This window comes from Lutra lutra, chromosome 13 (genome assembly GCF_902655055.1).
Source record: "Lutra lutra chromosome 13, mLutLut1.2, whole genome shotgun sequence".
NCBI lineage: Eukaryota > Metazoa > Chordata > Mammalia > Carnivora > Mustelidae > Lutra > Lutra lutra.
In genome coordinates this window covers 8,254,726-8,281,314 of record NC_062290.1, presented here as the reverse complement: position 1 = coordinate 8,281,314, position 26,589 = coordinate 8,254,726, and the positions used below count along the sequence as shown (strand labels likewise).

Here is a 26,589-nt window from a genome sequence, read left to right as displayed (position 1 = left end):
GGTGAGAAATATTTATGGTCTCTATATTAATATCTTCATTTGGGGTGCCTCTGCTTGAGGAGGGTCTAAAATTTGCATGCTACACCTATGCATAGAAGAGATTTTTTAAATTGCCATTTATTGTGAGAAATTTGCCAGTAGCTTTAGTAAGTGAACAATACTTTCCGGTCCCTTAACGGAGTGGGGGCAGGTCTTCCTTGGTTGTAGCTCTATGTGTCAATTTCAGTTTCAACTCTTTACTTTCCTTAAGCCCAAGGGCCATGTGTAAAAAACCCCAGCCCATAGCTGTTAGGTTCTGTGGTCATGTCTTACAGCCTCTGTTCTGGCCTCAACCTCTGTACTTACCACATCAGTTATGAGGTTCTTCTTTGTTTTTAGCACATAAGAGAGCTGTGTCTCCATTTCTTGGTCTCTCTCTCCCTTACTTTCTTCCCTGCCAATATGTAAAACAGTTTCATTAGATTTCACCCAGCATGCTCCTGTGTCTGTAGCACACAAAAGTTAGGAAAGCAGTATTTAGTACATGGAATTGGAAAGCATTTGGTTTGAAGACCACCAACGAGTGCAATAGAGGATATAGGACTTGGAAACAGGAGCCAGAGTTGGAACTATGGCTACAACCCTTTCTGAGTAAGTTGGGCTGAGTCATTTAAATCTTCTCTAAGCTTTAGTAGGAAAATAAGGATAACACTACTGGTGATCTTCCTTCGATGGTCTTCCTTTATGCTCTAAATTCCCTCGTGTTTAAATGGTTGCCATTTCCTCCATCTTCCATTCCTACAAAAGCTGGGGAAGACTGCAAGTTTCTCATTCAATGTTTTCCTTTAAAAACAGCTAATGGATAGTGGTTGACTGAATGATCTTACTACTTTTCCTTTCACCAATGAATTCCCACATACCAATGGACTGAGAAAAACTCTGGTTAAAAAAAGGAACCCAAACTGGAAAGAAATGATGAATTCCATTTCCTAAGAAGTTTGCAAGGGGGTCAGAGAGGGGCGGACTTTGCTCCCCCTTCTCACCACACTCTCTCTCCCTGGAGTGCAAGTGAGTGAAACCGTATATTGGTTTAGAGGTTCTGCTTGAGTAAAGGTTTAAGAGCCAATAAATCCGTCAGAGTAGATCTCAGGCTGAGCCAAGGTGAATAGCCTCACAGTAATTTTTCCAGAGCCTCAGGGTACCAGGCAGCAGAAGCAGAGAGGTCACTGATGGCAACTCACCCCCCTGCCAAGGAGCAGAGACATCAGCCCACGGGAATAGGAGAAGCTTTTCCCAGAGAGTTGTGTTTACTGCGTGGTAAAATCCCTTGTCAAACAGCAGAGCACTCAGATTTAAAAAGCAATTAGAGAAAAAAAACAGAGGCACATAAAACTCACATGTCCTCTCCGTGACTCTGGGGGTCTGCAGACCCCAGGTGATCATTGCTCTTCAGCATGGAAGGCAGCCTGATGGTTATCGCCTGAGACATTCAGTATACACGTCCTTTGTTTCCGCTTTCCACTTACAGAAATGTAAGCTGTAGACAAACACGAGAGCACTAGGTTGTCCAGGGTGACCCAAGTTTCCTATGTTTTGTACTTCATTTTGAACACTGAAAAATTTAAGAGATGGTAAAAATCTTAGCAGGATACATTATACAATGGAATGTACCATAGGTACTCCATATACTTGTTTGGAAAGGTGCCTCGGAGTATGAACTTGGAAGCCAGGCTGTGTGAGCACCCATGACTGTGTGTAGCTGTGTGACCCTGGGCAAACAGCTTCTCGTCCCTGTGACTCAGTTTGCTCATACATACAACCAGGGTCACAGGAATCCCTGAGCCATAGGGTTGTTGAGAGCGTCCAACGGAGTTCATCTGTAAAGAGCTTGTAACAATGGCGGACTCATTGTCAAGTTCTGAGCTATTATTAGGTTAAGTATAACTGTTTGGGTCTGGGCATAATACTTGGGTTTGAGGTGAGAGCAAACTTTCAGTTTTCATTTTCTACCACTTGGACTGGTTACTGTGTATACAACACTTGCATTAAGAAAAAGCATTATTCAAAAGTGCACAGGATAGGAAGACAGTTCTGAAAGTCTGGCTTCTAACAGGGACTTGAAACAATCATGCTTACTGAGGGCCATATACTGAATGCATTAGGAACTGATTCCTGCGAGCAGTCCCTTACATTTAATCCCCCACACCTGTAGTGCATCTTATCCTCAGCAAAATATTTTTATATTCATGAGTTCACTTAATCCAACTAACTGGATTATTTATGAATTCACTTAATCCCTGGGAAGTGAATGTTCCTATGTATTATTCCAAACAGATGGGTGGGAGAGAGTGAGAATGGACTGTTGTTCTAATGTTCCTCTGCTCATGGCAGAGCTGGACAGGCAACGAAATTGAAGCTGGGAGTGTGAATGGCTCCCTTAAGAGCAGATAGCTCCTGGTTATCAGAAACAGATGAAAAGCCCAGTTTCCCCAAAGCTCTTTCCACCAAACCATAATCACCCTGTGGATTTACAATTCCATCCTATGCATGAACACTATTAAGTATGTGGTTTGGCAAGAAGGTGGGTTTCTAGTGGGTCAACAGGAAAGAAGGGCCAAAAAGAAAGTTCTCAAAGTTGATAAACCAAGCTTGTAACTGCCTCAGGATAAAGATGACCAATGACAGAACACATCGTTGGCTTCTGGTCACAGAACCCTCAAGTGGGATAATGCTGATTAAGGTAAAACCCTAGAATAAGAAAATAAACTGCTCAAAGTGGTGGAACCAACAGTACAATTAAAAACAGTAGCTATGGGCTGTAGTAGGGGTCATTAAGACAATGAACACATTTGAAGCGATAGGACAAATAGCCTGTTATCTACATGATCTCTGGCAAGTTGCCTTTCTCTCTGGTTTTCTCACTTCTAAAGTGCCTTTAATCCACCTAAGTTGAGCGATAAGGCCATTGCTCTTAAGGAATTTACATTCTGGCAGGCGCAATGAACAGAAAATAAACACATAAAAATATACCAGATAGTGGTAAGTGTTATCCACAGAATTAAAATAGGCTGATGGGAAAGACGATGATTGGGTACCCAGGGGGAGGGTGCTTGGGGAAAGATGCTCTGAGGAGGTGACATTTTAGATGAGAACACAAGGAAGACTAAGCCATGTATGAATGACCAGAACTCATTCTAGGCAGAAGAGCTAGTATAAAGACTCCAGAGAGGGAATGTGCTTGGGGTTGTGAGAAACCAGTAGAGGATGGATGGTGATTTAGACACAGAGATTTTGGAAGATTTTAAGCCAATTTATGATCTGAGAAAAAAGCTTACTATCATTGTTATGTGCAAGACTGGACACAAAAATACCAGGTAAGAAGCGAAGCCTATGTCGTAGTCTAGGAGAACTAGGATGTCTTTGTGTAAGGCAAGGGTCCTAGAAATGCAAAGAAGTGGACAGATTCAAGGTGTTTGCTGGAGTAGAATCAATACTGTGCAGATAAATGGCTTTTTTGAGTTGAGTGAAAGAGAAGAATCGAGGATAATTGTCAGATTTGTGGCTTGAACAACTGGTTGGATGTTGGCATCATTTTCCAAAATGGGAAGAAAGAGGTATATAAGGGATAGTTAGTGTGTGTGCAGATGGTAGTACCTCAAAAGTTTGGTCTGGTCATGCCAAACATGTGACACTGTTAAGCCGGAAACTAGAGTCAGGGTCCGAGGGATATAACATAGTGAATGATAAGTATCTGGGAGTGATGAGCATAAAACTATGGGCTGGATGGCATCCCCTGGAGAGACTTAGTAGAGAAGAGAAGGGGAGAGCTCAGGATCCCGAAGCAGCCTTACATCAGAGGTCAAGTTGAGTACAGGGACCAGAGAAGGAAGGAGCATCTAGGGAAGCTTCAAGAAGCAGGAAACAATCCAGTGTAAGGGCAGGAAATCAAGAGTTGGATTCCATGTAAAGGAAACCATGGATAAGGTCCAGGTACATCCACAACCATTATGTTTCTATAGCACTTAAGGGCTTGGGAAGGAGCCCTTAACAATAAGTTTGCCAAGAGGTCTAGAGAGTTCCATCAAAAGTCGATAGACAGGACTTCTCATACATAGAAAATCTGAAGCACACTCATCGGGAAGATAAATAAACACACAGTCTTAGCAGAGCCACTGCAACAAGGAGATTAATGTACTTCAAGATAAATGTAATAATCTTAATAAGTGGAATGGATCTAAATGCAATAATTACACATTGTAAGGAAACAAGAATTACATGTAAGTTGGCATCAGTCCAGAAGTCGAGTTTATCCGTAGCTATCACAGAAATATTAGAGTTTTTCACTCCATAGTTGATGTTTGGGTTTTTGGCACAGATTTAACAGTAATTCTTTTTGCTAGAACTACCTTCATTTAGGAAAACTGTGATGCTGATTAGGGGTAGAAAGAGGAGGGCACTGAGGACAGGGGTCAGCAGGAACCAAACTGCTCTCCATTAAAATGTCTAAGAATTTAGCAATGGGGACAGAAAAGGAGAAGACAGTGGCTAAGCAACATGACAGGGATGTAGAGTCCACATGGCAGAAATAGCCGAATGGGTTTTAGGAACCCCCACATCGAACACTGAATTTCAATATAATGCTACACAAAGAAATACCTCATGTGCCTAGAGATAAAAAATCTTTATCCAATTACTGGGCAGTTGGCAAGCCATGTCCAACTACACAGACCTTGCAATCAGCATTTATGTGTCTGACGGTTAAAATCTTGAGAGAAAGCTGAGAATTACTTGACATTTGAAGAAAGCCTCCAACATAAAAGTAAGGGACCTCAAAACAAGAAAGGAAGAGAGGAAACTCAGAAGGAAAGTCTAATTAAGCTGTATTTAAGGACCTCACAGAGGTAAGTTAGCTATTCTCCAAACAAGGTCAGGAGGCTAGTGGGCTGAGATTATTATTAAGAAAAGAAAGTGTTCTTAGAAATTGAAATAGGAGAGCTAAAATTACATTAAAAAGGCGGAAAAAATAGAGGAAACCAGAAGGCCAAACCAGGGGGCCCAACATCCAACCAATAGGGTTTGGAAGAGAAAAGTCAAGGGAACTACTATAAGGATATTTTCTGGACCCGAAGGACAGCAGAGCACCCAGCACAATGCACAAGAGAAGATCCACCATCATTTTAAGTTTCAATAATGGAAAAAATACGGGTCACATCTAAATGATTGAGAGTAAAAATGGCTGTGAACACTGTACCCAGGGCTCTCTAGGCAGAATGCAAACTTTCTTTAAAAAATATTTAAGACCTAAAAAGTCTGAGAAGCCTTCTAAAGGATGGCTTCCCCCAAAGCTCTAAGGTAAACCAAGAAAGAAGGAATGCTACCCAGAAAACCAGGAATCCATCCAGGAGAGGGAGAAGGAAATCCCCTGGGTGAGTAGGACCCGTGGGTGGAGGGGTAGACAGCACGCGAGCCAGGCGAAACCAGGTGACAGGATGCACAGCAGAAAGAGCCTTCCGAAATGTTTCCAACTGATTATCTGGTGGATTTGCTAGTGTAGAAAGTTACACCAAGGGCGGTGTTGCTTGAGCTTGGGAGGGGCTGCAGGAGGCACAACTGTCCCGCTTCCAGTCCTGCCTGCCATTTAGGGTCTCACCAGGCTAGTCAGTTACCCTCTGTGCTTCACACTTCCCAGTGATGAAATGGATCCATAACGTACCTACCTCACCGAGCTCCTGTGAAAATTAAGTCAATTATTATACTTAATGTGCTGAAAACAAAAAAACAATGCCTTGAGTATTACGCTATTGGAGGCACTGGAAAGACTTAGCACGTACGGAGAAAACTAGAGGCATTTTTTTAAAAATGGCCAAATTCTCGGCTCTAGGGAAAATAATAACTGGACAAGAAGGGAAACATGGTAATGGGTTCCTTGGCTCAACAGTGACCATTCAACTGTCAGAGGATACAGATATTATAATTGTCATGTGACAAATCAGAAGGACGGTAAACAGAGGAGACCTATTATCTACCATAATAGAACATGAGCAGAGGTAGCAATCTCTTTAGAATATGGAAATAAATGTTAAAATGAAGGGCTAAATATGTTTACATGGCTCCTCAAAGAACAGGATATGGTTAACTATGGCCAGTGGTAACAAATAATGAATAAAGTTGTAAAAAAATTTTAAAAGGCAACACAGGAGCATCAGGTGCTTTTATAGTCATTCGAGAGCTCTGACTTCTGACCGGGGCCCCAAGGTTAGGTTCCGTGGCCCTATACACTATGAGTTTGCATGGCTAGGGAACAATCCAAGAGAAAAGCTATCCTCTGTGAGCATTTCATTCCACAGTCCCAGGACATGAGTCTCCCTTACCCAGGAAAAACTTTTTTTTTCTATCTGGAAAGGGGCCTGCTGGGGCAACTTAGCCTTAAAAAAATAATGGGGGAGAACCTTTTTTTTTGATCTCCACCACCCAGAACATGGGTTAAGTTTGGCTCGATACTACAGCCATTCCTTTAATAATAATAAATTTTGGTTAGAAATCCTATTTTCTAAAAGTCATGACAAGTATGAGATTTAAGGGCCTATGACTGACATAGGAATAAACATCCCTGTCATGTTCTGAAATTAAACAGATCAAAGGCATTGTGCCAACGACCAGGCTGCAGAATGACAGAGAAGGCATACAGGTTGTCCACACAAGGATGAAATGTAAGAGTGACCTGATTTTGTCTGAGTTCCATCTGATGTTTCAAAGGTAAGGCAAGCTCTGAGTGCCCTCATTGCAGCCCCTAAGTATCTATGCTGGCTGGTACTTTCCAATCTCAGTGACCACCTCTGGGGCTTGCTTCCCTCCCGGGCTAGGCTGCGTTGTGGTACTCAGCCCCCACACCGCCTTTAAGGGCTGAATAAAACTCCCAAGACTAGTCAGCAAGGAGGAAGTCCCTTTATTAGGCCTTTTCCTGTCCAGGGGACAGGTGTGTTTGGATTTCAATGAACAAACTGAAATTTCCACAGCTGAGCCAAAGACCACTGTTCCAGAACCCCAGAGGGAGACCTGGGGCTCTGGTGCTTTGTACTGTATCTTGGCAACACTTCTTGGTGCTGCTGGCCCATAGCAGAGGGCCTGCTTCTTTATGATGGGCCTTGAGGCAATCATACTTCCAGCTGTGTCAAGAAGAAGCCATGTGATAAAGGCTTGGGAACCCCTTGCTTGGGTCACAGAAACACCAAGGCAGGCCCTAAAAATGAAATCCCACTCAAAATATGTGAACACACATTTTACAGCAGCCATGGGAGATGACGATTTTTTTTAAGAAGCAAAATCCATATGGATAAATTTAAGACCATCTGAAATTCTGAGTAAGTGGCCTTGGATGGATAATACCATGGATTTTGGTGTTTTCAACCATAAGCAGGAGGGCTGAGATTTGGTTTTTAATTCCTTTAAGTATTTCCCCATAAACCTGATTCATTACAGCCATTTTTTGTAGAAAGAATTTTAGTTTACTTTCTTACCTTTTCATTCTTACGCTAGTGCTATGGTAAAAAAGAAAAGGAGATCGAGGATGGGAACAAATATTTATGAAGTGGCCATCATGTGGGCAAGTTAGTATTCCAGCACAATGCCCAGCACAGAATCAATTTTAAACATGAAGAGACTGAAGCTTAGCTGAAAATATGTTTCAGATCACAAGGCTAACGAGCAGTGAAGGTGAGATTAGAATGAGGTTCTCGTGAATCTGAAATTGATGCTCTGTTATACCATGTTCCTTCTCATAAATCCCAAGCACAGAGCTTTGTTTTCTCTTCTGCGCTGCTGCTAACAAAGATGTTGCAATCCATCGATTCATGGAAGTCATGTAAGACAGTCCCGTCATTTCCAACTGTGTGAGTGAATGCACTTGTCTCTACTTTATCAATTAAGGTTCCTGCTGCGACATGTTTCTCTATCTTGCCAAGTATTTAAAAATCTCCATTATGCACTGCTTCTCACCTTGCCCAGTGAAAGTTGGCAGGCACTGTTATCCTCACTTAATAACTCCAGTTACCCAGGGAATAGCCTGGATTAGAAGCGATGATACCCAAAGCTCACGGATAAGCACTCTGAGTCTCCTGTCTAGACTCAATGAATAATTCAGAGGTCTGTTTGGTGGAAATCCAGTTAGGAGTCTGGCAGATAGGATGGCTTCGGAGCTGTGGCATCTGGGACACTATTCCTGCCTCACTTTCCTCCTAGCTCTCTGACCGCGTCTCTTTAGAGGCAATCGTCTAATTCCCCCATCCTTTAAGAGTTGGTGTAACACGGGGTTCTGGTCCCAGCCCTCTCCTTGGTTATTCTCGTTGTTCATTCAGCCAAAAAGTATGGGAGCTCCCATTACTTGTGCAGGTCAGCTGCCTGTTGGCATTCTGGTCTAGTTCTAGGCTCTTTCCCTGTTCTGTATTCTAGGTTCCCTTGCCCTCTAGCATCTGTTTACTTTCAACTTTTGGGTGGAATGGTATAAAACTGGAAGGAGGGAAAGGAAGAAAAACCAGATGCTTTTTCCACTCTCTCTGCCCCACTTCCTATGGAGCTTCGGGTCCTGGACCCCAACCAGTGACCTCGCCTGGCAGCCCCCTCCGTGTGGTTCTAGCTCCTGCCAGACAATGCCCTCCCTCCCTCCACGGTCCCTCCAGCCCCAGGGGTGACAACAGCCTCCAGGTGTCAGTGATCTGTGGGTTACCTCATTGCTCCCTGCTTGGCTTTCCTATCCCCTTCTGTACTAAATCCCATCTGCTTGCAAGAGGTAGAGGACTGTGTTCCTGGCTTTATCTTCTGGAACAAACCTGACATGGTGGCAGGAAAGGCATTTGTCATAAAAGATACCGGAGAGATCAAAGAATTTCTGAAAGGACAAAAGGAGGAGAGGTTCTGAGAGTACAAGGGAAAGAGCAGTGCTCAGAAACATCCTAGGGGAACTGCTCAATGAAGCCATGCTCTAGGCAGGGACGGTGGCGGGGAGGGAGGCACCACGTGTGCCACCAACGCTGGATGCTGAAAACTCCCACTCACGTTGTTGTCTCTACTACTGTCTGTCCCCAGAATCCAGTCCGGGCATTTCCTCCTTCATGACACGGGCTTCCCATTTAAGGGAGTGGATTGGATGTATCTAATTAGCACAGTACAGGTCATGTTCCCACTGGTGGCTGCAAGTGTACATGACCTTTTCAGTTCCTATCATGAGCGATGGGCGCTTTATAGGCAGCAGGATCATTCATATATAAGATAAGGATTTGGATGCTCAGTGAACATTTCAATTTGGATAGCCATTTAGGCAATGATTCCAATGTAAGTGGTTTATTTGGGAAAAGGTGCGGGGGGAGCCCCTGAAATCACTAGTAAGGAAGTGGGGCAAGTAAGATAAGGCAAATCAGCCATTGTAGGGTAAATTATCAATTGAGTTATTGTCATGGGGTAACTAGAACTCATTCCTCAGAGGGCAGAGGCTGTGGAGCCATGGGGGGGTGGACTAAGTTCCCCCGCACTCTACGGCTCCCTCCCTCCGGTATGGCCTGAGTGGCCCGTGCTAGCCAGAGAAGACCAGCAGGCAGGTAAGTGCAGGGTTTGGCTGTTGAAAGTTGGACAAGCAGGAGATGGACAGGTAAGGGAGAGGGGATAAGGCAGGGTGCGAGCTGCACCTGCTCTAGGGCATAGGGCCAGTAGCAAAGGTCCACTAAGAACTGCGAAGCCATGAACGTGCACTAGTGAACTAGAGAGAAGTGTTCCTGGCCTCCCTAAGCAGGTGATCTTGAGACACGGGAACAGGCACGTGGGGTGAGAGCAGGAATAGGGCAGCCTAGTGAGCCAGGCCTCAACTACCTGCCTCTGCGACCCAGGAGGATGGGGACAGCCCCCCTACTCATTTTTTAATCCCCACTGCTTAGGATGGTCACTATTCAATGTATGTTTTCTGATCCAATAGTGAACTGTTGGGCACAGCTTTGGGATGTTATGTTCATGTCTATTTCCTCATTATAACCCAAGGCAGGTGTGTCCCCATTTTGCAGGTAAGAAAGTTTAGGCACTCATAATGACTCCTGTCTCAGCCTTGAAGGATTTTCTCCTAAAGGTTCACCTACCCAGGGTACCCCATTACCAAGCCTGGGCTCTCCCTCTGGCAACTCTTCCTTGTATCTTCTCCTGAGCAGCATTCATAAGGAGTCGGAACAAAGTCTGTTTAGTGCTATACGCCCAGCACCGAGGCTGCTGCTGACACGTTCCAAATGTGTAAACCTCATTTACACTGATTATTTTCTGCATGGCTTGAATCAGTGACTAAGGCTTAGAGCTGTGCAGTGACCAGACAGGTCCCAAATCTAAAAGCTGGTAATATTGAGGCTTGAACTGCGGTCTGACCCCCACACAACTTACCTGTCTGTGGCAACTAGAAGATTTAAGTTGGCTGGAAGACTGCTATTTTAAGGTCCAAATCATTGGGCAGGAAATGTTTAAGAGCTTGCCATAAGCATCACCATGGGGAATGACCGAGCCCAACAGGAGACTTGAAGCAAGGAGAATGTTCTTAGAGGACTATGCCCATTCTCAAAGCCTGGGCTGAACGGGAAAACCTTTCCCATTCCCTGTGGCTGGACACTGTAAGTTTTGGAACTTAATCTCCAGGTAGAAGTAAAATTGTTCACTCCAGCACCAATAACCAATTTACCTTATTATCTTACTAAACCAAGATAATTTTAGAATGTTAGAAATTAAGTATTTGAAGGAACATGAAAGATATATCCAGTACCTTAAGACACGGTTGGAGAGTCCTGTCAAACTTCCAGCTGCCAGTCATACACAGAGCCACATTCAAAGCGAAGAGGAAGGGGGACACATCTTCTGTCTTAGCTGTCACGTTCTTATTCTCCCGTTTTTGCAACATCATTAAGGGTTATCCATCCGTCGGGTGTGCACTCTCCCTGTTTCCTCAATTCTAAAATGGCCCAGAAACAGCATAGAACTAATAACTAGTAGCAGGGGGAGGGAGTGGGAGGTGAGAGTTGGAACGGACAAGAAATGCTATGGGAGAGGTTTTCAGATATTACGAAGTACACATCCTGATTTTAGAGTGCTAAGGTGTGGCCCCCAAGAAAGTCCTAGAGTTGAAAAGAACATGCCAATTAGATACGAAATCTTTAAGTGATACTAATGAAAAGCCTATATATATTGTGTCCCAATGAGATTATCAGGCGTAAATACAAACGGGAACAACAAGAGGCTTCACATAAATGACAACTTAGAGTAGGTAAATACATGTTTACATTCCTTAGAAGCATGGAAAGTATTTGGTTTCTGAAAAACTACTAAATTGAAAAACTGTCACCAACAAAGATTACATGTATAATCGGGTGCTTTGCTCTGATAATGTGTACTTCCTTGGTAAACACTGAACTAGGATCTAATTTCTACTTTATCTCCTTTTCTTCTGGAAAAAAAAAAAACAATATGCCTGTGCCCCACAGCTTTTAAATGGACATCCAAACAACTAACTAGATTAATAGTTAATCAGTCATTCCTTTGGCTGGATCACTCATTCAGAAGCTCCGAGGTGAACACTGTGTTGTATTTTACCCGGTTCTCACCAGCTCATAGGTTCCAGCAGTCCTGCCTCAGTTCACCAACAGGGTTCAGATGGCAAACAGAAGCAAAACTCCCTTGTCAAAGATAGCCCAACAAGAATCAAGTGCAGGACAAATTAAGAGAGGGTATGAAAGAGGGCGGCTGGGTGGCTCAGTGGGTTAAAGCCTCTGCCTTCGGCTCAGGTCATGATCCCAGGGTCCTGGGATCGAGCCCTGCATCGGGTTCTCTGCTCAACAGGGAGCCTGCTTCCCCTTCTCTCTCTGCCTGCCTCTCTGCCTACTTGTGATCTCTGTCTGCCAAATAAATAAATAAAATCTTAAAAAAAAAGAGGGTATAAAAGAGAAAATATGTGGCTGATACTGTTGTCCTATCTTCTGAGCCCTAATCAGTCTCAAAGCCAGATGCAACCTCAGAATCCATCTTAATGCATTTCTCCAAAAAGCCACTCCCGACAATAGGAAACAGAACGTAAGATAGAGTTCTTTGCCTCCATCGCCGAGGACTGAATATTTCAAGCCACTGATACCTCCCATGTATATTGGATCTGGTCCTGGTTACACTGATCTATTCCCCATCCGTGAGTGTGCCAAACAACTAAGGCATTTGTGCCTTTCTTATGTTCCTTCTACCTGGAGATATCTTTTATCTACTCTTCTACCGGTGGAAACCTTTTTTAAAAGAGTTCATTTATTTACATGTGAGTGAGCATGTACAAGCCAGGGGAGCGGCAGATGGAGAAGCAGGCTTACCACTGAGCAGAGAGCCTGGCGCGGGGCTGAATCCCAGGACCCTGGGATCATGACCTGAGCCGAGGCAGATGCCCAACCAACTGAGTCACCCAGGCGCCCTGGAAACCTTATTTATTCTTTGTGGTTCTATCCAGTAATTGCCACTTTAGTTTGTAATTGTTTATTTCATAAGTTCCAGCTGAAGGGGCCTGGGAAATCTAAAAAAATCTAGCAAGTAATGACAATCATTACCAGCATTACATTGAACATTTAAATATAAAAAAAAAAAAATTCAGCCCAAACACAAAGCTCAAGAGGGAAAGGATGAGATTTATGAACTAGAATGCCTTTCCCCATCTCTTTTTCAAAGCTTCTACTTTAAAAGCTTCTACTACAAAGTGAGTCAATATATAAAATTGCAGTGTATTCCTGAGTTTCTACTGTAAAATGTTTACCAAGGATAGAAATGGAATGGTAACACTGTTTTGCCCCGAGCCACAGGAACCTCTATCAAGGCAAACTTCTTCACAAAAATTTCAGGAGTTAGCAAATGACCTAGGTTAATCGTTCCCAAGGCTCGGATGATTCCCAGGATCCGAAGGGGAACCCCTACAGAGTCTATATTCCTTGGGCTCCTATTGGCCTGCGTCTTTGGGAAGCAGAAGTGAGCCCCAAGAATGAGCTGTATAAAAGCTGTCGAAGTGGGGCACCTGGGTGGCTCAGTTGGTTAAGGGTCTGCCTTCGGCTCAGGTCGTGATCTCAGGGTCCTGAGATCGAGTCCCACATCAGGCTCCCCACTCATCGGGGAGCCTGCTTCTCCCTTTCCTTCTGCTACTCCCTCTGCTTGTGCTTTCTCTCTCTCCGTGTCAAATAAATAAAATCTTTAAAAAAAAAAAAAAAAAAGCTGTCGAAGTGAAGAACCACCAGACAGACTGTCTGAGCTCGGGATTACCAGCAAATATTCCTTATAAGGATTATCAGGAACAGAAATATTTGAAGACACAATATTTGAATTCCATTGAAGCAGGGACAATAATGGCAGTCAGTTTACTCATTTTGCTCTTTGGGCACTGTCGTTGTGGGAGGAAAAGGACTGCTCAAAATTTCAACAAATTCCTGAGAACCAAAATATCGTCTTAAATGTCCCACGGTTGTCTTCAGCCTGAACGAGAAGGTATTTGGGGAGAGAACTTTGTTCAAATTCAATTTGATTTATCCAGCCATGGATAGTCAATTGGCAAAAGAGCTTGGCTTTTGAGACTTCTGCTACGGTGACCTCATCTTCTGAAATAAGGCAAGAACTTGGGTATGTTCAAAGTAGTACAAACTTCCAGCAATAATATCTCTACAAATGAGAATCCCTGCACGTCTAATTTACAACTGGTTTGGGGCGACCAATTCATACCATAAAGAAAGACTCAAATCTAGTAGACTGCCTTAATTGGGTATTTTCTGACAGTTCTCTAAGTGCTACTGTATGGGTAATCTGTACATCTTTGGTATTTTTCTGTTACTATGTTCTATTTATGCATGCTCCAGTGGGAACAAAGGGACACTGTGGATACAAATGAATGAACGGACTCAAACCCTAATAAGTAAATAATAGGAGGAAAGAACTGGACTTCTGAGCACCATATTGAGCTCACCATGGCCTGGTATATCCTGTGGCTGGCAGGAAATAAGGACACCTATATGCATTAAGAGGAACATCTAACATTCCTTTGAAAAACATTCATTTTCATGAATCTCCTTTCTGTGCTCTTAGTTTGCATTTGAGAAGTAAGCTTAGAGACAAAAATACAAACTCAGAGTCCAACCCAACAAAGGTAGACTCCCACCATCTCTGTAAGGAGTCCATTTGCTTTGCAGTTAAGACAAATCTGACATTTGACATGGAAATTAATTTAAAAACCATGGCTGTGCTAGACATGGGGAACACAATGCTAACATCTGCTGGGTTTCCCAGGTAAGAATTTATAGCTTTTACAAAGCATTCTTTTGGTGTTAAGGTGCAGTACTCACATTCCACTGGGCGATGGAGACCATCTGCCTAACTTCCATGTTTTCTCTACAGCTGGGGGTGCTGATGACATCGAAAAGGAGAGAAATTCTTGGAGCAGGTTGTCTTTCTGAAAATGGCCCCATCGGTATTCCAGTTCCATGCACTCTTGCCAACCAAGAGAGGTAGAGTCTCATTTTCTGTTTCTTGGCCTGGGTGATGCTTTGTGACCACCCTAAGAGAATGTGGAGAGAAGATGTTGTGGGACTTCTAAAGTTAGGGCATAAAAGTTGATAGAGCTTGAACCTGGCTCTCTTCTGGGACACTCACCTTTGGGAGACAAGCCGACCACCTGGAGGGGCCACAGCCCCACGGCAGTCCCGGCCCACACCCAGCATCCACTTTCTACTTCTTCAGTCCACCGGAAGCCAAGTAGACTGGCTTCAGTAGAAGGGACACAATGTTCGCCCCCTATGCTCCACCCAAACCTGCGAGCGAAATAAACACAATCACCAGCTTAAGCTAGTGTGGGGGTGGTTTTCTTCCTACAGCAACGGGGATACTTATCTTCTGCCAATAGTTTAAGTTGCTTCTCACCAGGAAAACAACTGAACAGTCCTTGAGCAATGATTCACATATCGTGGCTACAGGACTCTCTCCTAACAACTGGCTTGCATCCCCTAGGCATTTGGTCACTCTTGGGCCCAGATCATGTGAAAGCGATGCTTGTTCCACTTGGACACTGTAAATTCTTTCTTTAAAACTTAAAAAATGCATACTAATGAAAATTGCATTTTACAGATTTTCAGTAAAAAGGAAAGAGCAATGTCCTCTTTCTTTCTGAGGTTATCGTACCAAACCCAGTGTGCATTTTCAGACTCTTCTCCACACACACCCCTGAGTACATCTTAGACTTCCCCTGTAGGTCATGAGTTTCTTTTTATGTTGTTACAGCAAGCCCAACGACGCTAATTAGGATCAAGATAGGACTATAATGATGGTTGCCGGTTTCTATGTGCCAGGCAATGAGGAACACGGGTAGCTTGAAACTGGTTATGGTGGGAGTACTGACACTCTGAATTTTCATATTTACACTGGCAAAAATGAAAAATCAGAGCTTCTGCTTGGGGGAAAACCAGTCTTTAATTTACCATCAGGGCTCATATTTCTCTTTGCTTAGGAGTACCTCGCCAGCACCTAGGACAGTGTCCAGCATGTGGCCGGTTCTCAGTAAATGTTTGCTGGTTGAATGAACGAGTGCTCTAATCACAGGCTCAGACCATATCCCAGCTGATGTGCTTCTAAAACAAATGTGACCCACCAAACAAGCATGCTTCTAAAAGTCTACGTCTAATTATTCTTTGTTTTTAGGCATTTCCTTATGTGGATAATTACTCTCTCTGTGGGTGACCAGAGCCAGGGACACAGCTGAAGTGTGCAATTCACAGGGAGGCACAGTTCCCCAACAGTCAACTTAATTATGGCGAAAATTAATTCTAAACCTCAGCAACCAAAAAGTACCATCTTTCTCCTCTCTGTTACCAGCTTCTGTCATACTCAGATGTTTCTTTTCAGCAGTGACCTAGTCAAGAAAAAAAAAAAAAATACAGAGATGTGCACATGGACTGTGGGTATGTGTGCGTGTGGCATAGGTAGATCTTTTGGGAGAAATCTACATATATAATAAATATCTTCCTTAAATAGAAATGGTGGGAGGGCTGGTGGGAGATGGGGAAGAAAGTGTGAACAATGAAGTATAAAAAGGAGAGCAATCCAGGCCTTATCTGTCGGAGGATGGAGATCAGATCTGCAACATGGTTGCCTCCAAAATTAACTACTCAGATACATAGAAGCAACACATGCACTTTAGGCCTAAAAGACCCAAGGTAGTGTGGTAATGATCACCCCAAAGAGCAAGACTGCGGACATTATTTAACCATCATAACCTGCTCCAGGTTTCGGGTCACGGACAATAAGTATGATTTGTAGAATGATAAATGTCTACGTGGCACTTCCCCCAAACTCCATCTCTGTTTAAAAGGCAAATGCTTTCCAAAGCAGATTTATCTTTTCAATTAACCTTGTGGGTTCCAAGAAAATCTTTGGGGGCAGGCTGGATATGAAGAGATGAAGGATAGTGGTATTGGTATTGATTTGCTCACCAATCAAAGGCTGATCCCTTCCAATGTTGGGCTAACAAATGGGTATCTAGTTGAATTCTTTCTTTCTTTCCTTTTTTTTTTTTTTTCTCTTTTGAGATTCCAGGAAATGATAGGAATCTTAGTTCTGTTCTTATGAAAAAAAAAACTCATTAAGGTATTAGAAATACTGGTGTGGCTTTGGTGGAAGTCATACATTACCTCTGGAAAACAGATATTCTCTGATTCCTTGCTTTTGAGACCTATCAATAATTTCCACCACTAAAAATGCAGCCGTCATTCTGGTAGAATTTCCAAAAGCCAAGGCTCTGGAGAAATCCATGGAAGTCAGGAAAAGCTTTGTGTTCCCCCTGTAGAAATCAAAAAGGATGAATCTAAGGAAATGTCTAAGAAAATGTCTAGCATTACAAAGCCTTTTCATATCAGCAAAATAAATTAACTTGCCAAGAAATCTTAAAAGAGTAAAAAAGTCAAAGCAGGGCACAATGTGGAAGTCCACTGATGAGTCAGTATTAGAAAACCTATTAGCATAATTCACTAAATTAGGAGTCAAAAGAGAAAATCGACTTTCTCCTCCTCCTCATTCTGGCCCCCTCTCCCATCCCTTCCCAAATAGTTCATCCCGGAAGCTATTAGCTGGATCCCAAAGGAAGTGGGAATGTGTTGGAACTTGGGTGGCATGAACATGCCATGCGTGGGGAGAGGACGGAGGTGGACCAAGGACTGGTTTTACCCGAGGGTTCGGTCACACAGGTAACGATCTTCCAGATAATCAGAGGGTGGGTTTTTTACTCCTAGGAAGGGAGTTATAAACGTGGAAAGGGAAAACACTAGAACAACCTGCAGCTGACCTGGAGTGAAGTGTCACTGTAGACACAGGGTTTTCTACAGATGGATGGGTGCGCGGACAAATCCGAAAATCACTGGACCATAATTGCACACAAAAGCATACACACTTTTCTCTAGCTCAGTCCACTAAAGGGCTCGGAAGCACTGATACCCAAGAGTATCAACATGCCAGGACGACGCAGGACTCTGGCCGAAGTAGAGAATCAACAGCCACGTCGGTACTAGGCCCATTTTATTCTCTGATAGTCAGACAAAGCTTGGGATGCTGTGTGTGGTTAAGAGAGGCACACTTAAAGCACAGATTCCTGGGGCAGTCCAGAGGGTGCCATCATGAACAGCTAAAGGAGAGGAGGAGATTTAATCTACTGAAAGAATGAAAGGAGATACAAAAGTGCTCTTCAGAGTTCCACCTGGCTGTCAGAGAGAGATCAGGTTCGTATCTCAGGGTTCCCAAAAATAGAATGAGGACTAATGCACAGAGATTTCCCAGAGCGCATCTAGGGACAAGAAAAACTGTTCCAACAATTTGACTCACTCCACAGAGGAGGAAGACGCGAAGCACAAAGGAGGCTCTAGGTCTTCCCTCTGAGGCGTCCAAGGACTCACACCACGGCTGTCGCAATGCAAATTCCAGCCATGGTAAAGAATTGCACCAAACGGACCCTGTAGACCTTGCAACTCAACGCGAGGTCCACAGACCAGCGGCACTGACATCACCCGGAAGCTAGATAAAAATACATATTGTTGCTCCCACCCCCTCGGCTTAAGGGATTAGAACTGGCACCTTCAGAAAATCCCAGTGTGAGTCACATGCAGAGAGTGGGAAGCCAACCTTGAAGATGTCTTCTCCCTCTCCAGCTTCTCCATCCACTTGGGTTTGCACCGTCTCCTTTTGCCAGTCCTCTTTCACCTTGCGTGACCTACTAAATATCCTTTTAATAATTTGTTACTGATGGCAGAAGACCTGAGAGTGATTTGGGATAGAATGGCTATAATGAGCTTCCAAATTAACATCATTGGATAAATGATTATGCCGTTGGCCCTTGAACAACACAGAGGTGGAGGGCACCAATTCTCAACAGTCAAAAATTCACGTACAACTTCCGACTCCCCCAAACTTCACCGATAGCCTGTTGACTGGAGTCCTGATCACAAAGTTAAAACATATTTTATATATGTATTATATTAAGAGCAAATACATTTACAGTGGTGTCCTGTTTAAAAAAAGAACTGCATATAAGTGGGCTAGCGCAGTTCAAACCTGTGTTGTTCAAAGGTCAACTGTATCATTGGTGAGAATTTGGGGGTGGGAATTAGTCCCACTGGAGGTCAGGGATCAATGGGTGTGAATGCATTCATGTATACTCTCCTCGGACCCAATGAATGAGAAATATCAAAAGCTCTTACCTTCCTCTAGGATTCTCATTCATTAGGTCTACACTCTAGGGAGCAATTTTAGGCTACTACCCACTCTCTAGGACTATGTGCAGAAGGGAAAACGGCATCCTGCCTTCCCAGCAGTATATGTACATGCATTAGTCCTATCTTCCAGGGTGGTCTTATTCTTGTAGAGACCTAAACTTCCAGTTGGTAACAGCTGATGGTCCAAAACTTCAAACAAAGAGTAGAGACCTAACCAGCCCTCCCATATAAGACGAGGACCAGGGCATTTAATGACTACCGGATGTTAAGTGGCGGGACACCAGGCCTCACCTCTCAGGCAGCTTCATCATCGTCCAGTCCCCAACTTCTAATGCCTTAGGCTGGGGAATGACTGGCTGCCTTCCAGGGCTCCTCCCCAACACCACACTTTTCCTTGCTTTCCTGGTACCTCAACCCAGAATATCCTCAAGATGTGTCCCTACCTGGATGACCTCTGCTCCACCTTTAAGACTCAGCACAGATGCATCCGCTCCTCCAGGCAGCATTCCTGCACCCCAGACTGGATGACATGCTGCCCCGCTGGTCCCCACAGCATCCTGCATCACCGGAAACCACTGCTGTCCAATAGAAATTGGACCAGAGTCACATAAATTTACATTTTCTAGTAGTGCAGTTTTTAAAAAATTAAAGGGAACAGGTGAATATATATTTTTGGGGGGGGGGGTAAGGAAAGTAAGGAAGAAGTTGAATGGTAACTATTTCTAGGTGGCATGACACTTTACACAGAAAACCCTAAAGATGCCACTAAGAAACTATTAAAATAACTATAAAGTTGCAGGATACAAATACCTAGAAATCAGTTGCATTTCTGTACATTAATAAGGAAGTAGCAGAGAGTGAAATTAAGAAAAAAATCCCATTTACAATTACAACACCAAGATAGAATACCTAGGAATAAATTTAACCAAGGAGATGAAAGACCTATATACTCTGAAATTTATAAAACACTGATGAAAAAATGTAGGAAGACACAAGTCATTATTCCATGCTCATGGATGGGAAGAACCAATATTCCCTTCTGCACATAGTCCTAGAGAGCAGATAGCTTAAAATTGCTCACTACCATACAGATCTAATGAATGAGAATCCTAGAGGAAGGTGAGAGCTTTTGATATGTTCTCATTCATGGAGTCCAAGGAGAGTATATATGACGGCATTCACACGTTTAGCTATTAGGGACCTCCAATGGGTTTGGGTAGTCCATACTACCCAAAATAATTTACAGATTCAGTGCAATCCCTAACAAAATACCAATAGCATTTTCACACAACTAGAATAATACTAAGATTTGTATGGAACAGAAGACCCCAAATAGCCAAACCAATCTTAACAAACCTAGAGGTACCACAATCCCAGGTTTCAAGATACACTACAAAGCTCTAGTATCAATACAGTATGGTACTGGCACAAAAACAAATACATAGACACATAGATCAATGGAACAGAATAAAGAGCCCAGAAATAGACCCACTATTATAGGGTCAATTAATCTACAACAAAGGAGGCAAGAAGAGACAATGAGGAAAAGACTGTCTCTTCAATAAATGGTGCTGGGAAAACTGGACAGCTACATGCAAAAAATGAAACTAGGTCACTTTCTTATACACCCACACAACCCCGCAAACCTGAAAATGTATTAAAGACCTAAATGTGAGGGACGCCTGGGTGGCTCAGTTGGTTGGACGACTGCCTTCAGCTCAGGTCATGATCCTGGGAGTCCCGGGATCGAGTCCCACATCGGGCTCCCAGCTCCATGGGGAGTCTGCTTCTCTCTCTGACCTTCTCCTCGCTCATGCTCTCTCTCACTGTCTGTCTCTCAAATAAATAAATAAAATCTTTAAAAAAAAAAAAAAAGACCTAAATGTGAGACTTGAGACCATAAACCTCCTAGAAGAAAACAAAGGCGGTCATCTTTTAAACACTGGCCTTAGCAACATTTTTCTAGATATGTCTCCTCAGGCAAGAGAAAGAAAAAAATGAACTATTGGGACTGCACCAAAATAAAAAGCTTTTGTAGAGTAAGAGAAACCATTAACAAAACAGAAAGACTAACTACTCAAAGGATGAAGTTATTTGCAAATGATATATCTGGTAAGGGTTAATATCCAAAATAGAAGAAGAATTTATACAACTCAGCACCAAAAAAAGCAAATAATCTGATTAAAAATGGACAGAAGATATGAAGAGACACAGTTCCATAGAGGACATACAGATGATCACCAGACATGTGAAAAGATGCGCAATATCACTCATCAGGGAAATGGAAATCAAAACCACAAGGTATCACCTTATATCTGTCAGAATGGCTAGAATTAAAAATGGCAGGAAACACCAGGTGCTGCGGAGGACAGGTAGAAAAAGGAACACTTGTGCCCTGTGGTTGGGGATGTAAACTGGTGCAGCCACTGGGAAAAACAATATGGAGATTCCTCCAAAAATTAAAAACACCATATGATGCCATAATTCCACTCCTGGGTATTTACCCAGAAAAAAAGAAAACACTGAATTGAAAGGATGTAAGAAAGAAAACACTGAATTGAAAGGATGGAAGTTTACTGCAGCATTATTTACAATAGCCAAGAGAAGGAAGTAATCCAAGTGTCCGCTGATAGATTAACACTAAAGAAAATGTAGTGTGTGTGTGTAGCAATAATATGGATGGTCCAAGAGGGTATTATCCTAAGTGAAATAAGCCAGAGAGAGAGAAATACCATGATTTCAGTTGTATGTGGGATCCACAAAAAAGGGAACAAAGAACAGAAACAGACCCATAAATAGAACAAACTGATGGTTTCCAGAGGGCAGGGTGGTAGGGGGATGGGCAAAATGGGTGCAGGGGAGTGGGAGGTTCAGGTTTCTGGTTATGGAGTGAATATGTCACAGGGATAAAAGGTGCAGCACAGGGAACAGAGTCAGTGGTATTGTGAGCATGTCCTACAGGGACGGACAGAAGATGCACGTGGGGTGAGCATAGCATAACACACAGACTTGCTGAATCACTATGTCGTGTACCTGAAACTAATGCAACATCGTGTGTCAACTACATCTCAAAAAAAAATTATGTTGTATTTAACCCAGTATACCCAGAATGTCATCATTTCAACAGGTAATCAATACCATGCTGGCTATTATTAGATATTTTACGTTTTCTTAAATATCCAATGTGTATTTTACATAGAGAACACATCTCAACTCAGTCGCAGCAGCTACACGTGGCTAGCGGTGACTAGCTGGTTTGTCCTGCCAGCCCAGCCTTCAACTAGAAGAATGTGGGGCACTTGGGTGGCTCAGGCAGTTGGACATCTGACACTGGTTGTGGCTCAGGTCATCTCAGGGCTGTGAGGTCGAGCCCCTCATGGGGTTCAGCGCTGGGTGTGGAGCCTGCTTAAGATTTTAAGATTCTCTCTCCCTATGTCCCTCCCCCTGGCACACATGCTCTATCTCCAAAAAAATCAACAAATAAAAATAAAAACCTGACATCATCTACTCACAGGTTTGTCTTCCCTGCTAGAAGGCAGGCTACCCAAGGGCAAGATCAACATGTCAGACTCCTCCGTGTCCCCTCAGTGCGCAGCAGGTACTGAGCACTGAGTGAATGCTCGCTCACCTCATGTGACCTGAGGGTATTGGGAGAGAAGGTGGAATTCCAGCAGCTGCTCAGACAAAGAGCCGCTTACCTGTACTTCTAATAACTGTGATAGTAATAATAGCTAATATCTTGGTCTTGGACCACGTGCCGTGCTCTTCCAGGCGTTCCCTCACTCGGTCCCCCCAACAACGCCGCGTGTGATGTACCATTATTGCTTCCACTTTCTGCGTAAAGAAACTTGCCCCCAATCATACAGCTGCTAATGGACGAATGAGGACTTATGGAAATTGTTCTAGAAAAACAAAAGGACAGCGTCCCTACACACACACACACACTCTAAATACGAAATTGAAAAGAAACTGTATTTGCGGATGTGCTAAGCCTGCCCCGGTAGGTTAGCCTTCTCCGGACTCTCCTCTACCAGCCCCCACAGCATCTTTTCCGGGGCTCAGTCACCTGCTGACTGTGGCCTGAGCCAGGGTGGACCCTTCTCCAAAGGCTTTGCACCAGCCCTTCCTGTCTTGAAATTGAATATCTTCCACATTTGTCTTCGGAGTTGTGTGCATTCTGCCTGTTTTGTCAAACTGGCAGAGCTTTTCAGCAAGGACTTTAGTGAACAGAGTTACCTCTTTCAGTGCCCCATCTTCTCCTGGGATACAGAGGGACAGAGGGACATAAACTGCTTCCTTTCCCCTGCTGTCCCCAGAGAGTCCCATAGCCACGCTGCCGTAGCCTGTGGCGAGGGAAGGAATTCTCGCTGCTTTGTTGTGTTTAAGGCAACTAGGCTGAACTTACTTAAGAAAATGCAGGGGCGCCTGGGTGGCTCAGTTGGTCAAGGATCTGCCTTTAGGTCAGATCATGATCTCAGGGTCCTGGGATCCAGCCCCACATCAGGCTCTCTGCTCAGCACAGGGAGCCTGTTTCTTCCTCTGCCCCTCCTACCTCATGCTCTCTCTCGCTCTCAAGTAAATAAATAAAATCTTCTTAAAAAAAAAAAAAAAAGATGCAGATTTCAAATTTGGAGCGGTGGGGGGGGGGGGACGGATGGGTGGTGATGTGTACAAAAATTCCATTATCTCTAAGCCACAGGAACCAGAACCACATCTGGCAAAGGAAATAAAGCCGGAGAGGTAAGGAAAGACTAGATTAGGAGAAGCCTCGGAAACAGGCAGCGTCATTTGGACTTCACGTGGTGGGAAATGAAGATCCCTGGAGGGTTTCTGAGCCTGGGAGTGATGTGATGAAAACAGTGATTAAGGAAGATGAAATGCGAGCAGGACAAATGCAGGGGAAGGGCTGCCATCTGAGGGGAGGCAGGCGTCCAGCCCGGGAGGTGCCGGGAGCAAGACGGAAAGCCAGCCTATTCTGGAAGGAATCCACGGTCCCGCAGAAATTAACATCTGCCCACCCCGAAGTCACTTTACTACCAGCTCACTGCCATTTTTTTTTCTTTCCTTTTATGACCTTACTATATTTGGGAAGGCAAAAATAAACCGGAGAGGAGCTGAACAGTTTCATTAAACTGATAATAAAATTTCATCTCTGTGAACAGAATGGTTTAACTGTGTGTGTTCCCCGCTGAGCAAACGAGCTTCGCTGTGAGCACGGGGAACAGTCTGTGGGGGCAGAAATGACGCCCAGAAAAACGTCTATTAAGTCCTTACAGAATAAACGAGCATGATGAAAACAGAATTTTTTAGAGCAGCCTCATGTGGAAGGAGCCCACAGGACAGGACAATCATGGCCATCCCCACAGTGGCCACCCCAGCTGCAGAGTGTCCAGAGGTCACTGAGAGCCCCCAGTCCATGTCAGCTCCCACAGTGGCAGAGGGACAGACCGACTCTTAGGTGGCCAGCCCTGCTTGCCAGAGCCCTCACCCCTCAACTGCCACGTTCTTTGGTTCTGGCTACAAGTTTAAATGGCCCCGAGCCTCCAAAATTATTTTCATTCAAGTTTAGATCTGGAAAGAGCCTTGGAGAGCATCTAAACCCATAGTTTAAGAATATTTTCAACCTGCACACCTTTTTTTTTTTCCCTTTGGCGAAGTAAATGTAATGGAAATACAGTGGAGAAATACTACCATGGAATCCTTTGGAAGGAACTGCGGGGAGAAGCCCAGGATTCCATCTCCTCCTTCTGTCCCCTTCCCTGCTCTACACCCCCACCCCCAACTTCCACACTTTGTGGCCGACCCTGAAGTCTTTCCCAGGACCCCGAGGGCTGATGAGAAAGCAGTCTGCAAAATACTGGAGTCTAGTATTTTTGTTTTGTTTTGGTATCTTGTGACAGATGAAAAATGAAAGCCCAGAAACTCAAAAGAGGACTTTCATTTCCAGCTACAGGACAGGCGAAATGACCTAAGAGCCTCCTTCCTTAGCTAGAATGCTAACTAAAGGGAACTATACATGTCCGTGCTTAACATGACCTCACGAAAACTCACAAAGAATGCCTCAATTTGAAACTGGGTATAACCTATGACCCAGGGATTGCATGTGTCCCAGAACAGTGTTTACCCAAAGCCTCACAGAGATGGCTCAGAGGATCCCTTCAGTATGCTGTAACCAATACATTTTCTTTCAGGCCACACGAAACTGGATCGTAACTGAATAGAAAATATGGGCACTATTTTGGGAACCTTTTCTTCCACATATATGTGTACACAAACACACACACACACACACACAGTGTAACCCATGGGCTGGGCGACCATGAAAGGTGTATCTTTAACGGTGGGTATAGACAAAACAGTCTGAAAAAACACCGTCTAAGAGAAACGTTGGCACGTTAGTATAGGAAATATATAAGAACATTCACTGAAGCCTTGTTTATTGTAGTGCAAAAGAAGAAGCAACCTAATTGTTCATCAACAAGAGGATCGACAAAACACATAGCAGGCTGTCCGTGCAGCATGATGCCACAGAGCGGTTAAAACGAATGGACCAGAGCAATGTTGCTGAAATCTAAGCTCAATGGGAAAAACAAACAAACAAACAAACAAACAAAAAACCCAAAAAAACAAAACACACACACACAAAACAGCAAGTGGCAGAACGTAAAGTGTGTTTCCATTTACTTTCAAGTTTTAAAATTTTGAAGTTTTAAAACAAAATGGCAGCACCCACAGCTGAAAGATGTGGGTGTCCTGAGAAAGCAGGAAGGTCTGGGCAGTGTTTGTCTCTGGGCTGGGAGGCAGGGAAACGGGATCCAGGAGGAGTCTGCCAAGTACTCCGCTACTCTGCAGGGAGCTGGTCGAAACGTTAGGACTGTTGCCTAGAACGCACTCCGTGGCAGCACTCAGTTGTGTTACCGCGTTTGCCTTATTTTTAGTGTTGTTGATTTTAAAAAATGTACGTGTATGTCACATGCACTCACCGAGACCAGATGGCCGATTGGTAGCGCAATCTGGAAGAAATCCAGGGCAGAACCCTGTCGGATTCCCAAACCAGTTGTCTTTCCACACAGCTCCCAGTTCACGATCTGCTTGGGAATGAGGAATCGGCATCCTTTGGGTCCTAACGGTATGAGTTTATTTTTACCTGAGGGATACTGTTCCCCACGGCCCACCGAGGCCACATCTGCTCTGGCCAGAAATAGTGCGAAGCCCACTCGCTCTGGGCGGTTGAGCTGTTGCTTTGCAGTTTGTGTCTTGGCTCTGTCTTCCAGCCTTGCTCGTGCACTGCAAAAAAAGAAGGAAAAAAAAAGTGCTGAGCTGCTGAAAGGTCAGGAGGGAGATGATCTAAACAAAAAAGTAGAGGCTGGGAAAAGAGAGAGAGAGAGACAGGGGAGAGGGAGAATCAGCTTTCTCCAGAGATTATACCCATTCACAGGAAGCAATCAAATTAAAGTCAGAATATCACCGAGAAACCATAAAGCAAACGTGGGGCGTATTTTAGACAACAGGACCCCACTGAAATAGTAGCCTTTCCATAGCCTTTAAGCACAAATGCACAACCTAATGGGAGTGGGTTCATTAACTATTTTCCTAGTCTACGAAAGCCAGACGAAGGATGCCTTGCCAAGGACTAGAGGATGGTAGGCAAGGATTTATTGTGCTTTGGAAAAGTTCAGGGCAGTGGCTTTTATCATCGGATCTTTTGTACTCTTCAAGTTACATAAGAGGCTCTTACTTCTCTTTTTTCTGTAGGCAGAACTTGCAGGCAAGATGTAGCCTCTCGGGTGGGCCAGCCAAAGCCTTCTGCTGTTGGAGGGGAGACGGTGACAGAGAA

The 26,589-nt window shown here is 43.9% G+C and overlaps 1 long non-coding RNA gene across 1 annotated transcript in view; it reads right to left on the bottom strand.

Moving 5' to 3' along the window:
• Positions 1 to 26,589, bottom strand: part of LOC125083150 (uncharacterized) — a 112,891-nt gene that overhangs the window by 2,035 nt on the left and 84,267 nt on the right. The window contains exons 11-21 of the long non-coding RNA XR_007122184.1: positions 25,736 to 26,039; positions 22,265 to 22,390; positions 19,196 to 19,330; positions 18,163 to 18,294; positions 17,866 to 18,054; positions 16,485 to 16,831; positions 14,346 to 14,557; positions 12,345 to 12,551; positions 10,763 to 10,948; positions 1,377 to 1,591; positions 346 to 433 (exon numbers count right to left, since the gene is read on the bottom strand). This is a non-coding gene — a long non-coding RNA (uncharacterized LOC125083150). The remainder of the gene's footprint in view (positions 1 to 345; positions 434 to 1,376; positions 1,592 to 10,762; positions 10,949 to 12,344; positions 12,552 to 14,345; positions 14,558 to 16,484; positions 16,832 to 17,865; positions 18,055 to 18,162; positions 18,295 to 19,195; positions 19,331 to 22,264; positions 22,391 to 25,735; positions 26,040 to 26,589) is intronic.